The sequence below is a fragment of the Haematobia irritans genome, chromosome 3 (genome assembly GCF_050003625.1).
Source record: "Haematobia irritans isolate KBUSLIRL chromosome 3, ASM5000362v1, whole genome shotgun sequence".
Lineage (NCBI taxonomy): Eukaryota > Metazoa > Arthropoda > Insecta > Diptera > Muscidae > Haematobia > Haematobia irritans.
Genome location: NC_134399.1, coordinates 100,308,595 through 100,325,256, shown reverse-complemented (window position 1 = coordinate 100,325,256; position 16,662 = coordinate 100,308,595).

Here is a 16,662-nt window from a genome sequence, read left to right as displayed (position 1 = left end):
GAGCGAAAAGGACTTAAATTCGTGACCACCCCAAAAAATTGAAAAATCCACCCAAAACCTAAAAAAAATTGAAATTTTTATATGAAAAACTTCTTTTGCCCATATCTCCTAAACTAAGCGTCCTAGAGCGAAAAGGACTTTAATTCGTGACCACCCCCAAAAAATTGAAAAATCCACCCAAAACCTAAAAAAAATGAAATTTTTATATGAAAAACTTCTTTTGCCCATATCTCCTTAAATATGCGTCCTAGAGCGAAAAGGACTTTAATTCGTGACCACCCCCAAAAAATTGAAAAATCCACCCAAAACCTAAAAAAATTGAAATTTTTATATGAAAAACTTCTTTTGCCCATATCTCCTAAACTAAGCGTCCTAGAGCGAAAAGGACTATAATTCGTGACCACCCCAAAAAATTGAAAAATCCACCCAAAACCTAAAAAAATTGAAGTTTTTATATGAAAAACTTCTTTTGCCCATATCTCCTTAAATATGCGTCCTAGAGCGAAAAGGACTTTAATTCGTGACCACCCCCAAAAAATTGAAAAATCCACCCAAAACCTAAAAAAATTGAAATTTTTATATGAAAAACTTCTTTTGCCCATATCTCCTAAACTAAGCGTCCTAGAGCGAAAAGGACTATAATTCGTGACCACCCCAAAAAATTGAAAAATCCACCCAAAACCTAAAAAAATTGAAGTTTTTATATGAAAAACTTCTTTTGCCCATATTTCCTTAAATATGCGTCCTAGAGCGAAAAGGACTTTAATTCGTGACCACCCCAAAAAATTGAAAAATCCACCCAAAACCTAAAAAAATTGAAATTTTTGTATGAAAAACTTCTTTTGCCCATATCTCCTTAAATATGCGTCCTAGAGCGAAAAGGACTTTAATTCGTGACCACCCTCAAACAATTGAAAAATCCATCCAAAACCTAAAAAAATTTAAATTTTTATATGAAAAACTTCTTTTGCCCATATCTCCTTAAATATGCGTCCTAGAGCGAAAAGGACTTTAATTCGTGACCACCCCCAAAAAATTGAAAAATCCACCCAAAACCTAAAAAAATTGAAATTTTTATATGAAAAACTTATTTTGCCCATATCTCCTAAACTAAGCGTCCTAGAGCGAAAAGGACTATAATTCGTGGCCACCCCAAAATATTGAAAAATCCACCCAAAACCTAAAAAAATTGAAGTTTTTATATGAAAACCTTCTTTTGCCCATATCTCCTTAAATATGCGTCCTAGAGCGAAAAGGACTTTAATTCGTGACCACCCCAAAAAATTGAAAATCCACCCAAAACCTACAAAAATTGAAATTTTTATATGAAAACCTTCTTTTGCCCATATCTCCTTAAATATGCGTCCTAGAGCGAAAAGGACTTTAATTCGTGACCACCCCAAAAAATTTAAAAATCCATCCAAAACCTAAAAAAATTGAAATTTTTATATGAAAAACTTCTTTTGCCCATATCTAAGCGTCCTAGAGCGAAAAGGACTATAATTCGTGACCACCCCAAAAAATTGAAAAATCCACCCAAAACCTAAAAAAATTGAAATTTTTATATGAAAAACTTCTTTTGCCCATATCTCCTTAAATATGCGTCCTAGAGCGAAAAGGACTTTAATTCGTGACCACCAAAAAATTGAAAAATCCACCCAAAACCTAAAAAAATTGAAATTTTTATATGAAAACCTTCTTTTGCCCATATCTCCTTAAATATGCGTCCTAGAGCGAAAAGGACTTTAATTCGTGACCACCCTCAAACAATTGAAAAATCCACCCAAAACCTAAAAAAATTGAAATTTTTATATGAAAAACTTCTTTTGCCCATATCTCCTTAAATATGCGTCCTAGAGCGAAAAGGACTTTAATTCGTGACCACTCCCAAAAAATTGAAAAATCCACCCAAAACCTACAAAAATTGAAATTTTTATATGAAAACCTTCTTTTGCCCATATCTCCTTAAATATGCGTCCTAGAGCGAAAAGGACTTTAATTCGTGACCACCCTCAAACAATTGAAAAATCCACCCAAAACCTAAAAAAATTGAAATTTTTATATGAAAAACTTCTTTTGCCCATATCTCCTTAAATATGCGTCCTAGAGCGAAAAGGACTTTAATTCGTGACCACCCCCAAAAAATTGAAAAATCCACCCAAAACCTAAAAAAATTGAAATTTTTATATGAAAAACTTCTTTTGTCCATATCTCCTAAACTAAGCGTCCTAGAGCGAAAAGGACTATAATTCGTGACCACCCCAAAAAATTGAAAAATCAACCCAAAACCTAAAAAATTTAAGTTTTTATATGAAAAACTTCTTCTGCCCATATCTCCTTAAATATGCGTCCTAGAGCGAAAAGGACTTTTATTCGTGACCACCCCCAAAAAATTGAAAAATCCACCCAAAACCTAAAAAAATTGAAATTTTTATGTGGAAAACTTCTTTTGCCCATATCTCCTTAAATATGCGTCCTAGAGCGAAAAGGACTTTAATTCGTGACCACCCCCAAAAAATTGAAAAATCCACCCAAAACCTAAAAAAATTTAAATTTTTATATGAAAAACTTCTTTTGCCCATATCTCCTTAAATATGCGTCCTAGAGCGAAAAGGACTTAAATTCGTGACCACCCCAAAAAATTGAAAAATCCACCCAAAACCTAAAAAAAATTGAAATTTTTATATGAAAAACTTCTTTTGCCCATATCTCCTAAACTAAGCGTCCTAGAGCGAAAAGGACTATAATTCGTGACCACCCCAAAAAATTGAAAAATCCACCCAAAACCTAAAAAAATTGAAGTTTTTATATGAAAAACTTCTTTTGCCCATATCTCCTTAAATATGCGTCCTAGAGCGAAAAGGACTTTAATTCGTGACCACCCCAAAAAATTGAAAAATCCACCCAAAACCTAAAAAAATTGAAATTTTTGTATGAAAACCTTCTTTTGCCCATATCTCCTTAAATATGCGTCCTAGAGCGAAAAGGACTTTAATTCGTGACCACCCCAAAATATTGGAAAATCCACCCAAAACCTAAAAAAAAATGAAATTTTTATAAGAAAAACTTCTTTTGCCCATATCTCCTTAAATATGCGTCCTAGAGCGAAAAGGACTTTAATTCGTGACCACCCCCAAAAAATTGAAAAATCCACCCCAAAAAACCTAAAAAAATTTAAATTTTTATATGAAAACCTTCTTTTGCCCATTTCTCCTTAAATATGCGTCCTAGAGCGAAAAGGACTTTAATTCGTGACCACCCCAAAATATTGAAAAATCCGCCCAAAACCTAAAAAAATTGAAATTTTTATATGAAAAACTTCTTTTGCCCATATCTCGTTAAATATGCGTCCTAGAGCGAAAAGGACTTTAATTCGTGACCACCCCCAAAAAATTGAAAATTCCACCCGAAACCTAAAAAAATTGAAATTTTTATATGAAAAACTTCTTTTGCCCATATCTCCTATACTAAGCGTCCTAGAGCGAAAAGGACTATAATTCGTGACCACCCCAAAAAATTGAAAAATCCACCCAAAACCTAAAAAAAAATGAAATTTTTATATGAAAAACTTCTTTTGCCCATATCTCCTTAAATATGCGTCCTAGAGCGAAAAGGACTTTAATTCGTGACCACCCTCAAACAATTGAAAAATCCACCCAAAACCTAAAAAAATTGAAATTTTTATATGAAAAACTTCTTTTGCCCATATCTCCTTAAATATGCGTCCTAGAGCGAAAAGGACTTTAATTCGTGACCACTCCCAAAAAATTGAAAAATCCACCCAAAACCTACAAAAATTGAAATTTTTATATGAAAACCTTCTTTTGCCCATATCTCCTTAAATATGCGTCCTAGAGCGAAAAGGACTTTAATTCGTGACCACCCTCAAACAATTGAAAAATCCACCCAAAACCTAAAAAAATTGAAATTTTTATATGAAAAACTTCTTTTGCCCATATCTCCTTAAATATGCGTCCTAGAGCGAAAAGGACTTTAATTCGTGACCACCCCCAAAAAATTGAAAAATCCACCCAAAACCTAAAAAAATTGAAATTTTTATATGAAAAACTTCTTTTGTCCATATCTCCTAAACTAAGCGTCCTAGAGCGAAAAGGACTATAATTCGTGACCACCCCAAAAAATTGAAAAATCAACCCAAAACCTAAAAAATTTAAGTTTTTATATGAAAAACTTCTTCTGCCCATATCTCCTTAAATATGCGTCCTAGAGCGAAAAGGACTTTTATTCGTGACCACCCCCAAAAAATTGAAAAATCCACCCAAAACCTAAAAAAATTGAAATTTTTATGTGGAAAACTTCTTTTGCCCATATCTCCTTAAATATGCGTCCTAGAGCGAAAAGGACTTTAATTCGTGACCACCCCCAAAAAATTGAAAAATCCACCCAAAACCTAAAAAAATTTAAATTTTTATATGAAAAACTTCTTTTGCCCATATCTCCTTAAATATGCGTCCTAGAGCGAAAAGGACTTAAATTCGTGACCACCCCAAAAAATTGAAAAATCCACCCAAAACCTAAAAAAAATTGAAATTTTTATATGAAAAACTTCTTTTGCCCATATCTCCTAAACTAAGCGTCCTAGAGCGAAAAGGACTATAATTCGTGACCACCCCAAAAAATTGAAAAATCCACCCAAAACCTAAAAAAATTGAAGTTTTTATATGAAAAACTTCTTTTGCCCATATCTCCTTAAATATGCGTCCTAGAGCGAAAAGGACTTTAATTCGTGACCACCCCAAAAAATTGAAAAATCCACCCAAAACCTAAAAAAATTGAAATTTTTGTATGAAAACCTTCTTTTGCCCATATCTCCTTAAATATGCGTCCTAGAGCGAAAAGGACTTTAATTCGTGACCACCCCAAAATATTGGAAAATCCACCCAAAACCTAAAAAAAAATGAAATTTTTATAAGAAAAACTTCTTTTGCCCATATCTCCTTAAATATGCGTCCTAGAGCGAAAAGGACTTTAATTCGTGACCACCCCCAAAAAATTGAAAAATCCACCCCAAAAAACCTAAAAAAATTTAAATTTTTATATGAAAACCTTCTTTTGCCCATTTCTCCTTAAATATGCGTCCTAGAGCGAAAAGGACTTTAATTCGTGACCACCCCAAAATATTGAAAAATCCGCCCAAAACCTAAAAAAATTGAAATTTTTATATGAAAAACTTCTTTTGCCCATATCTCGTTAAATATGCGTCCTAGAGCGAAAAGGACTTTAATTCGTGACCACCCCCAAAAAATTGAAAATTCCACCCGAAACCTAAAAAAATTGAAATTTTTATATGAAAAACTTCTTTTGCCCATATCTCCTATACTAAGCGTCCTAGAGCGAAAAGGACTATAATTCGTGACCACCCCAAAAAATTGAAAAATCCACCCAAAACCTAAAAAAAAATGAAATTTTTATATGAAAAACTTCTTTTGCCCATATCTCCTTAAATATGCGTCCTAGAGCGAAAAGGACTTTAATTCGTGACCACCCCCAAAAAATTGAAAAATCCACCCAAAACCTAAAAAAATTGAAATTTTTATATGAAAACCTTCTTTTGCCCATATCTCCTTAAATATGCGTCCTAGAGCGAAAAGGACTTTAATTCGTGACCACCCCCAAAAAATTGAAAAATCCACCCAAAACCTAAAAAAATTGAAAATTTTATATGAAAACCTTCTTTTGCCCATATCTCCTTAAATATGCGTCCTAGAGCGAAAAGGACTTTAATTCGTGACCACCCTCAAACAATTGAAAAATCCATCCAAAACCTAAAAAAATTTAAATTTTTATATGAAAAACTTCTTTTGCCCATATCTCCTTAAATATGCGTCCTAGAGCGAAAAGGACTTTAATTCGTGACCACCCCCAAAAAATTGAAAAATCCACCCAAAACCTAAAAAAATTGAAATTTTTATATGAAAAACTTCTTTTGCCCATATCTCCTAAACTAAGCGTCCTAGAGCGAAAAGGACTATAATTCGTGGCCACCCCAAAAAATTGAAAAATCCACCCAAAACCTAAAAAAATTGAAGTTTTTATATGAAAAACTTCTTTTGCCCATATCTCCTTAAATATGCGTCCTAGAGCGAAAAGGACTTTAATTCGTGACCACCCCAAAAAATTGAAAATCCACCCAAAACCTAAAAAAATTGAAATTTTTATATGAAAACCTTCTTTTGCCCATATCTCCTTAAATATGTGTCCTAGAGCGAAAAGGACTTTAATTCGTGACCACCCCAAAAAATTGAAAAATCCATCCAAAACCTAAAAAAATTGAAATTTTTATATGAAAAACTTCTTTTGCCCATATCTAAGCGTCCTAGAGCGAAAAGGACTATAATTCGTGACCACCCCAAAAAATTGAAAAATCCACCCAAAACCTAAAAAAATTTAAATTTTTATATGAAAAACTTCTTTTGCCCATATCTCCTTAAATATGCGTCCTAGAGCGAAAAGGACTTTAATTCGTGACCACCCCCAAAAAATTGAAAAATCCACCCAAAACCTAAAAAAATTTAAATTTTTATATGAAAAACTTCTTTTGCCCATATCTCCTTAAATATGCGTCCTAGAGCGAAAAGGACTTTAATTCGTGACCACCCCCAAACAATTAAAAAATCCACTCAAAACCTACAAAAATTGAAATTTTTATATGAAAAACTTCTTTTGCCCATATCTCCTTAAATATGCGTCCTAGAGCGAAAAGGACTTTAATTCGTGACCACCCCCAAAAAATTGAAAAATCCACCCAAAACCTAAAAAAATTGAAATTTTTATATGAAAAACTTCTTTTGTCCATATCTCCTAAACTAAGCGTCCTAGAGCGAAAAGGACTATAATTCGTGACCACCCCAAAAAATTGAAAAATCAACCCAAAACCTAAAAAATTGAAGTTTTTATATGAAAAACTTCTTCTGCCCCTATCTCCTTAAATATGCGTCCTAGAGCGAAAAGGACTTTTATTCGTGACCACCCCCAAAAAATTGAAAAATCCACCCAAAACCTAAAAAAATTGAAATTTTTATATGGAAAACTTCTTTTGCCCATATCTCCTTAAATATGCGTCCTAGAGCGAAAAGGACTTTAATTCGTGACCACCCCCAAAAAATTGAAAAATCCACCCAAAACCTAAAAAAATTGAAATTTTTATATGAAAAACTTCTTTTGCCCATATCTCCTTAAATATGCGTCCTAGAGCGAAAAGGACTTTAATTCGTGACCACCCCAAAAAATTGAAAAATCCACCCAAAACCTAAAAAAATTGAAATTTTTGTATGAAAACCTTCTTTTGCCCATATCTCCTTAAATATGCGTCCTAGAGCGAAAAGGACTTTAATTCGTGACCACCCCCAAAAAATTGAAAAATCCACCCCAAAAAACCTAAAAAAATTTAAATTTTTATATGAAAACCTTCTTTTGCCCATTTCTCCTTAAATATGCGTCCTAGAGCGAAAAGGACTTCAATTCGTGACCACCCCAAAATATTGAAAAATCCGCCCAAAACCTAAAAAAATTGAAATTTTTATATGAAAAACTTCTTTTGCCCATATCTCCTTAAATATGCGTCCTAGAGCGAAAAGGACTTTAATTCGTGACCACCCCCAAAAAATTGAAAATTCCACCCGAAACCTAAAAAAATTGAAATTTTTATATGAAAAACTTCTTTTGCCCATATCTCCTAAACTAAGCGTCCTAGAGCGAAAAGGACTATAATTCGTGACCACCCCAAAAAATTGAAAAATCCACCCAAAACCTAAAAAAAAATGAAATTTTTATATGAAAAACTTCTTTTGCCCATATCTCCTTAAATATGCGTCCTAGAGCGAAAAGGACTTTAATTCGTGACCACCCAAAAAAAATTGAAAAATCCACCCAAAACCTAAAAAAATTGAAATTTTTATATGAAAACCTTCTTTTGCCCATATCTCCGTAAATATGCGTCCTAGAGCGAAAAGGACTTTAATTCGTGACCACCCCCAAAAAATTGAAAAATCCACCCAAAACCTAAAAAAATTGAAATTTTTATATGAAAAACTTCTTTTGCCCATATCTCCTTAAAATGCGTCCTAGAGCGAAAAGGATTTTAATTCGTGACCACCCCCAAAAAATTGCAAAATCCACCCAAAACCTAAAAAAATTGAAATTTTTATATGAAAACCTTCTTTTGCCCATATCTCCTTAAATATGCGTCCTAGAGCGAAAAGGACTTCAATTCGTGACCACCCCCAAAAAATTGAAAAATCCACCCAAAACCTAAAAAAGTTGAAATTTTTATACGAAAAACTTCTTTTGCCCATATCTCCTTAAATATGCGTCCTAGAGCGAAAAGGACTTTAATTCGTGACCACCCAAAAAAAATTGAAAAATCCACCCAAAACCTAAAAAAATTGAAATTTTTATATGAAAACCTTCTTTTGCCCATATCTCCTTAAATATGCGTCCTAGAGCGAAAAGGACTTTAATTCGTGACCACCCCCAAAAAGTTGAAAAATCCACCCAAAACCTAAAAAAATTGAAATTTTTATATGAAAAACTTCTTTTGCCCATATCTCTTTAAATATGCGTCCTAGATCGAAAAGGACTCTAATTCGTGACCACCCCAAAATATTGAAAAATCCACCCAAAACCTAAAAAAAATTAAAATTTTTATATGAAAAACTTCTTTTGCCCATATCTCCTTAAATATGCGTCCTAGATCGAAAAGGACTTTAATTCGTGACCACCCCCAAAAAATTTAGAAATCCACCCAAAACCTAAAAAAATTGAAATTTTTATATGAAAAACTTCTTTTGCCCATATCTCCTAAACTAAGCGTCCTAGAGCGAAAAGGACTATAATTCGTGACCACCCCCAAAAAATTGAAAAATCCACCCAAAACCTAAAAAAATTGAAGTTTTTATATGAACAACTTATTTTGCCCATATCTCCTTAAATATGCGTCCTAGAGCGAAAAGGACTTTAATTCGTGACCACCACCAAAAAATTGAAAAATCCACCCAAAACCTAAAAAAATTGAAATTTTTATATGAAAAACTTCTTTTGCCCATATCTCCTAAACTAAGCGTCCTAGAGCGAAAAGGACTATAATTCGTGGCCACCCCAAAAAATTGAAAAATCCACCCAAAACCTAAAAAAATTGAAGTTTTTATATGAAAAACTTCTTTTGCCCATATCTCCTTAAATATGCGTTCTAGAGCGAAAAGGACTTTAATTCGTGACAACCCCAAAAAATTGAAAATCCACCCAAAACCTAAAAAAATTGAAATTTTTATATGAAAACCTTCTTTTGCCCATATCTCCTTAAATATGTGTCCTAGAGCGAAAAGGACTTTAATTCGTGACCACCCCAAAAAATTGAAAAATCCATCCAAAACCTAAAAAAATTGAAATTTTTATATGAAAAACTTCTTTTGCCCATATCTAAGCGTCCTAGAGCGAAAAGGACTATAATTCGTGACCACCCCAAAAAATTGAAAAATCCACCCAAAACCTAAAAAAATTGAAATTTTTATATGAAAAACTTCTTTTGCCCATATCTCCTTAAATATGCGTCCTAGAGCGAAAAGGACTTTAATTCGTGACCACCCCCAAAAAATTGAAAAATCCACCCAAAACCTAAAAAAATTGAAATTAAATATGCGTCCTAGAGCGAAAAGGACTTTAATTCGTGACCACCCTCAAACAATTGAAAAATCCACCCAAAACCTAAAAAAATTGAAATTTTTATATGAAAAACTTCTTTTGCCCATATCTCCTTAAATATGCGTCCTAGAGCGAAAAGGACTTTAATTCGTGACCACTCCCAAAAAATTGAAAAATCCACCCAAAACCTAAAAAAATTGAAATTTTTATATGAAAACCTTCTTTTGCCCATATCTCCTTAAATATGCGTCCTAGAGCGAAAAGGACTTTAATTCGTGACCACCCTCAAACAATTGAAAAATCCACCCAAAACCTAAAAAAATTTAAATTTTTATATGAAAAACTTCTTTTGTCCATATCTCCTAAACTAAGCGTCCTAGAGCGAAAAGGACTATAATTCGTGACCACCCCAAAAAATTGAAAAATCCACCCAAAACCTAAAAAATTGAAGTTTTTATATGAAAAACTTCTTCTGCCCATATCTCCTTAAATATGCGTCCTAGAGCGAAAAGGACTTTTATTCGTGACCACCCCCAAAAAATTGACAAATCCACCAAAAACCTAAAAAAATTGAAATTTTTATATGGAAAACTTCTTTTGCCCATATCTCCTTAAATATGCGTCCTAGAGCGAAAAGGACTTTAATTCGTGACCACCCCCAAAAAATTGAAAAATCCACCCAAAACCTAAAAAAATTTAAATTTTTATATGAAAAACTTCTTTTGCCCATATCTCCTTAAATATGCGTCCTAGAGCGAAAAGGACTTAAATTCGTGACCACCCCAAAAAATTGAAAAATCCACCCAAAACCTAAAAAAAATTGAAATTTTTATATGAAAAACTTCTTTTGCCCATATCTCCTAAACTAAGCGTCCTAGAGCGAAAAGGACTTTAATTCGTGACCACCCCCAAAAAATTGAAAAATCCACCCAAAACCTAAAAAAAATGAAATTTTTATATGGAAAACTTCTTTTGCCCATATCTCCTTAAAAAAATTTAAATTTTTATATGAAAAACTTCTTTTGCCCATATCTCCTTAAATATGCGTCCTAGAGCGAAAAGGACTTAAATTCGTGACCACCCCAAAAAATTGAAAAATCCACCCAAAACCTAAAAAAAATTGAAATTTTTATATGAAAAACTTCTTTTGCCCATATCTCCTAAACTAAGCGTCCTAGAGCGAAAAGGACTTTAATTCGTGACCATCCCCAAAAATTGAAAAATCCACCCAAAACCTAAAAAAATTGAATTTTTTATATGAAAACCTTCTTTTGCCCATATCTCCTTAAATATGCGTCCTAGAGCGAAAAGGACTTTAATTCGTGACCACCCCCAAAAAATTGAAAAATCCACCCAAAACCTAAAAAAATTTAAATTTTAAATGAAAAACTTCTTTTGCCCATATCTCCTTAAAATGCGTCCTAGAGCGAAAAGGATTTTAATTCGTGACCACCCCCAAAAAATTGCAAAATCCACCCAAAACCTAAAAAAATTGAAATTTTTATATGAAAACCTTCTTTTGCCCATATCTCCTTAAATATGCGTCCTAGAGCGAAAAGGACTTCAATTCGTGACCACCCCCAAAAAATTGAAAAATCCACCCAAAACCTAAAAAAGTTGAAATTTTTATACGAAAAACTTCTTTTGCCCATATCTCCTTAAATATGCGTCCTAGAGCGAAAAGGACTTTAATTCGTGACCACCCAAAAAAAATTGAAAAATCCACCCAAAACCTAAAAAAATTGAAATTTTTATATGAAAACCTTCTTTTGCCCATATCTCCTTAAATATGCGTCCTAGAGCGAAAAGGACTTTAATTCGTGACCACCCCCAAAAAGTTGAAAAATCCACCCAAAACCTAAAAAAATTGAAATTTTTATATGAAAAACTTCTTTTGCCCATATCTCTTTAAATATGCGTCCTAGATCGAAAAGGACTCTAATTCGTGACCACCCCAAAATATTGAAAAATCCACCCAAAACCTAAAAAAAATTAAAATTTTTATATGAAAAACTTCTTTTGCCCATATCTCCTTAAATATGCGTCCTAGATCGAAAAGGACTTTAATTCGTGACCACCCCCAAAAAATTTAGAAATCCACCCAAAACCTAAAAAAATTGAAATTTTTATATGAAAAACTTCTTTTGCCCATATCTCCTAAACTAAGCGTCCTAGAGCGAAAAGGACTATAATTCGTGACCACCCCCAAAAAATTGAAAAATCCACCCAAAACCTAAAAAAATTGAAGTTTTTATATGAACAACTTATTTTGCCCATATCTCCTTAAATATGCGTCCTAGAGCGAAAAGGACTTCAATTCGTGACCACCCCCAAAAAATTGAAAAATCCACCCAAAACCTAAAAAAGTTGAAATTTTTATACGAAAAACATCTTTTGCCCATATCTCCTTAAATATGCGTCCTAGAGCGAAAAGGACTTTAATTCGTGACCACCCAAAAAAAATTGAAAAATCCACCCAAAACCTAAAAAAATTGAAATTTTTATATGAAAACCTTCTTTTGCCCATATCTCCTTAAATATGCGTCCTAGAGCGAAAAGGACTTTAATTCGTGACCACCCCCAAAAAGTTGAAAAATCCACCCAAAACCAAAAAAAATTGAAATTTTTATATGAAAAACTTCTTTTGCCCATATCTCTTTAAATATGCGTCCTAGATCGAAAAGGACTCTAATTCGTGACCACCCCAAAATATTGAAAAATCCACCCAAAACCTAAAAAAAATTAAAATTTTTATATGAAAAACTTCTTTTGCCCATATCTCCTTAAATATGCGTCCTAGATCGAAAAGGACTTTAATTCGTGACCACCCCCAAAAAATTTAGAAATCCACCCAAAACCTAAAAAAATTGAAATTTTTATATGAAAAACTTCTTTTGCCCATATCTCCTAAACTAAGCGTCCTAGAGCGAAAAGGACTATAATTCGTGACCACCCCCAAAAAATTGAAAAATCCACCCAAAACCTAAAAAAATTGAAGTTTTTATATGAACAACTTCTTTTGCCCATATCTCCTAAACTAAGCGTCCTAGAGCGAAAAGGACTATAATTCGTGACCACCCCAAAAAATTGAAAAATCCACCCAAAACCTAAAAAAATTGAAGTTTTTATATGAACAACTTCTTTTGCCCATATCTCCTTAAATATGCGTCCTAGAGCGAAAAGGACTTTAATTCGTGACCACCCCCAAAAAGTTGAAAAATCCACCCAAAACCTAAAAAAATTGAAATTTTTATATGAAAAACTTCTTTTGCCCATATCTCCTTAAATATGCGAAAAGGACTTTAATTCGTGACCGCCCCCAAAAAATTGAAAAATCCACCCAAAACCTAAAAAAATTGAAATTTTTATATGACAACCTTCTTTTGCCCATATCTCCTTAAATATGCGTCCTAGAGCGAAAAGGACTTTAATTCGTGACCACCCTCAAACAATTGAAAAATCCACCCAAAACCTAAAAAAAAATTGAAATTTTTATATGAAAAACTTCTTTTGCCCATATCTCCTTAAATATGCGTCCTAGAGCGAAAAGGACTTTAATTCGAGACCACCCCCAAAAAATTGAAAAATCCACCCAAAACCAAAAAAATTGAAATTTTTATATGAAAAACTTCTTTTGCCCATATCTCCTAAACTAAGCGTCCTAGAGCGAAAAGGACTATAATTCGTGACCACCCCAAAAAATTGAAAAATCCACCCAAAACCTAAAAAAAATTGAAATTTTTATATGAAAAACTTCTTTTGCCCATATCTCCTTAAATATGCGTCCTAGAGCGAAAAGGACTTTAATTCGTGACCACCCTCAAAAAATTGAAAAATCCACCCAAAACCTAAAAAAATTGAAGTTTTTATATGAAAAACTTCTTTTGCCCATATCTCCTTAAATATGCGTCCTAGAGCGAAAAGGACTTTAATTCGTGACCACCCCCAAAAAGTTGAAAAATCCACCCAAAACCTAAAAAAATTGAAATTTTTATATGAAAAACTTCTTTTGCCCATATCTCCTTAAATATGCGAAAAGGACTTTAATTCGTGACCGCCCCCAAAAAATTGAAAAATCCACCCAAAACCTAAAAAAATTGAAAATTTTATATGAAAACCTTCTTTTGCCCATATCTCCTTAAATATGCGTCCTAGAGCGAAAAGGACTTTAATTCGTGACCACCCTCAAACAATTGAAAAATCCACCCAAAACCTAAAAAAAATTGAAATTTTTATATGAAAAACTTCTTTTGCCCATATCTCCTTAAGTATGCGTCCTAGAGCGAAAAGGACTTTAATTCGAGACCACCCCCAAAAAATTGAAAAATCCACCCAAAACCTAAAAAAATTGAAATTTTTATATGAAAAACTTCTTTTGCCCATATCTCCTAAACTAAGCGTCCTAGAGCGAAAAGGACTATAATTCGTGACACCCCAAAAAATTGAAAAATCCACCCAAAACCTAAAAAAAATTGAAATTTTTATATGAAAAACTTCTTTTGCCCATATCTCCTTAAATATGCGTCCTAGAGCGAAAAGGACTTTAATTCGTGACCACCCCCAAAAAATTGAAAAATCCACCCAAAACCTAAAAAATTTAAATTTTTATATGAAAACCTTCTTTTGCCCATATCTCCTTAAATATGCGTCCTAGAGCGAAAAGGACTTTAATTCGTGACCACCCCCAAAAAATTGAAAAATCCACCCAAAACCTAAAAAAATTGAAATTTTTATATTAAAACCTTCTTTTGCCCATATCTCCTTAAATATGCGTCCTAGAGCGAAAAGGACTTTAATTCGTGACCACCCCCAAAAAATTGAAAAATCCACCCAAAACCTAAAAAATTTAAATTTTTATATGAAAACCTTCTTTTGCCCATATCTCCTTAAATATGCGTCCTAGAGCGAAAAGGACTTTAATTCGTGACCACCCCCAAAAAATTGAAAAATCCACCCAAAACCTAAAAAAATTGAAATTTTTATATTAAAACCTTCTTTTGCCCATATCTCCTTAAATATGCGTCCTAGAGCGAAAAGGACTTTAATTCGTGACCACCCCCAAAAAATTGAAAAATCCACCCAAAACCTAAAAAATTGAAATTTTTATATGAAAACCTTCTTTTGCCCATATCTCCTTAAATATGCGTCCTAGAGAGAAAAGGACTTTAATTCGTGACCACCCCCAAAAAATTGAAAAATCCACCCAAAACCTAAAAAAATTGAAATTTTTATATGGAAAACTTCTTTTGCCCATATCTCCTTAAATATGCGTCCTAGAGCGAAAAGGACTTTAATTCGTGACCACCCTCAAACAATTGAAAAATCCACCCAAAACCTAAAAAAATTGAAATTTTTTATACGAAAAATTACTTTTGCCCATATCTCCTTAAATATGCGTCCTAGAGCGAAAAGGACTTTACTTCGTGACCACCCCCAAAAAATTGACAAAACCACCCAAAACCTAAAAAAATTGAAATTTTTATATGAAAACTTTCTTTTGCCCATATCTCCTTAAATATGCGTCCTAGAGCGAAAAGGACTTTAATTCGTGACCACCCTCAAACAATTGAAAAATCCACCCAAAACCTAAAAAAAAAATTGAAATTTTTATATGAAAAACTTCTTTTGCCCATATCTCCTTAAATATGCGTCCTAGAGCGAAAAGGACTTTAATTCGTGACCACCCCCAAAATATTGAAAAATCCACCTAAAACCTAAAAAATTTAAATTTTTATATGAAAAACTTCTTTTGCCCATATCTCCTTAAATATGCGTCCTAGAGCGAAAAGGACTTTAATTCGTGACCACCCCAAAAAATTGAAAAATCCACCCAAAACCTAAGAAAATTGAAATTTTTATATGAAAAACTTCTTTTGCCCATATCTCCTTAAATATGCGTCCTAGAGCGAAAAGGACTTTAATTCGTGACCACCCCCAACAAATTGAAAAATCCACCCAAAACCTAAAAAAATTGAAATTTTTATATGAAAAACTTCTTTTGCCCATATCTCCTTAAATATGCGTCCTAGAGCGAAAAGGACTTTAATTCGTGACCACCCCAAAAAATTTAAAAATCCACCCAAAACCTACAAAAATTGAAATTTTTATATGAAAAACTTCTTTTGCCCATATCTCCTTAAATATGCGTCCTACAGCGAAAAGGACTTTAATTCGTGACCACCCCCAAAAAAATTGAAAAATCCACCCAAAACCTAAAAAAATTTAAATTTTTATATGAAAACCTTCTTTTGCCCATATCTCCTTAAATATGCGTCCTAGAGCGAAAAGGACTTTAATTCGTGACCACCCCCAAAAAATTGAAAAATCCACCCAAAACCTAAAAAAATTGAAATTTTTATACGAAAAACTTCTTTTGCCCATATCTCCTTAAATATGCGTCCTAGAGCGAAAAGGACTTTAATTCGTGACCACCCCCAAAAAATTGAAAAATCCACCCAAAACCTAAAAAAATTGAAATTTTTATATTAAAACCTTCTTTTGCCCATATCTCCTTAAATATGCGTCCTAGAGCGAAAAGGACTTTAATTCGTGACCACCCCCAAAAAATTGAAAAATCCACCCAAAACCTAAAAAATTGAAATTTTTATATGAAAACCTTCTTTTGCCCATATCTCCTTAAATATGCGTCCTAGAGAGAAAAGGACTTTAATTCGTGACCACCCCCAAAAAATTGAAAAATCCACCCAAAACCTAAAAAAATTGAAATTTTTATATGGAAAACTTCTTTTGCCCATATCTCCTTAAATATGCGTCCTAGAGCGAAAAGGACTTTAATTCGTGACCACCCTCAAACAATTGAAAAATCCACCCAAAACCTAAAAAAATTGAAATTTTTTATACGAAAAATTACTTTTGCCCATATCTCCTTAAATATGCGTCCTAGAGCGAAAAGGACTTTACTTCGTGACCACCCCCAAAAAATTGACAAAACCACCCAAAACCTAAAAAAATTGAAATTTTTATATGAAAACTTTCTTTTGC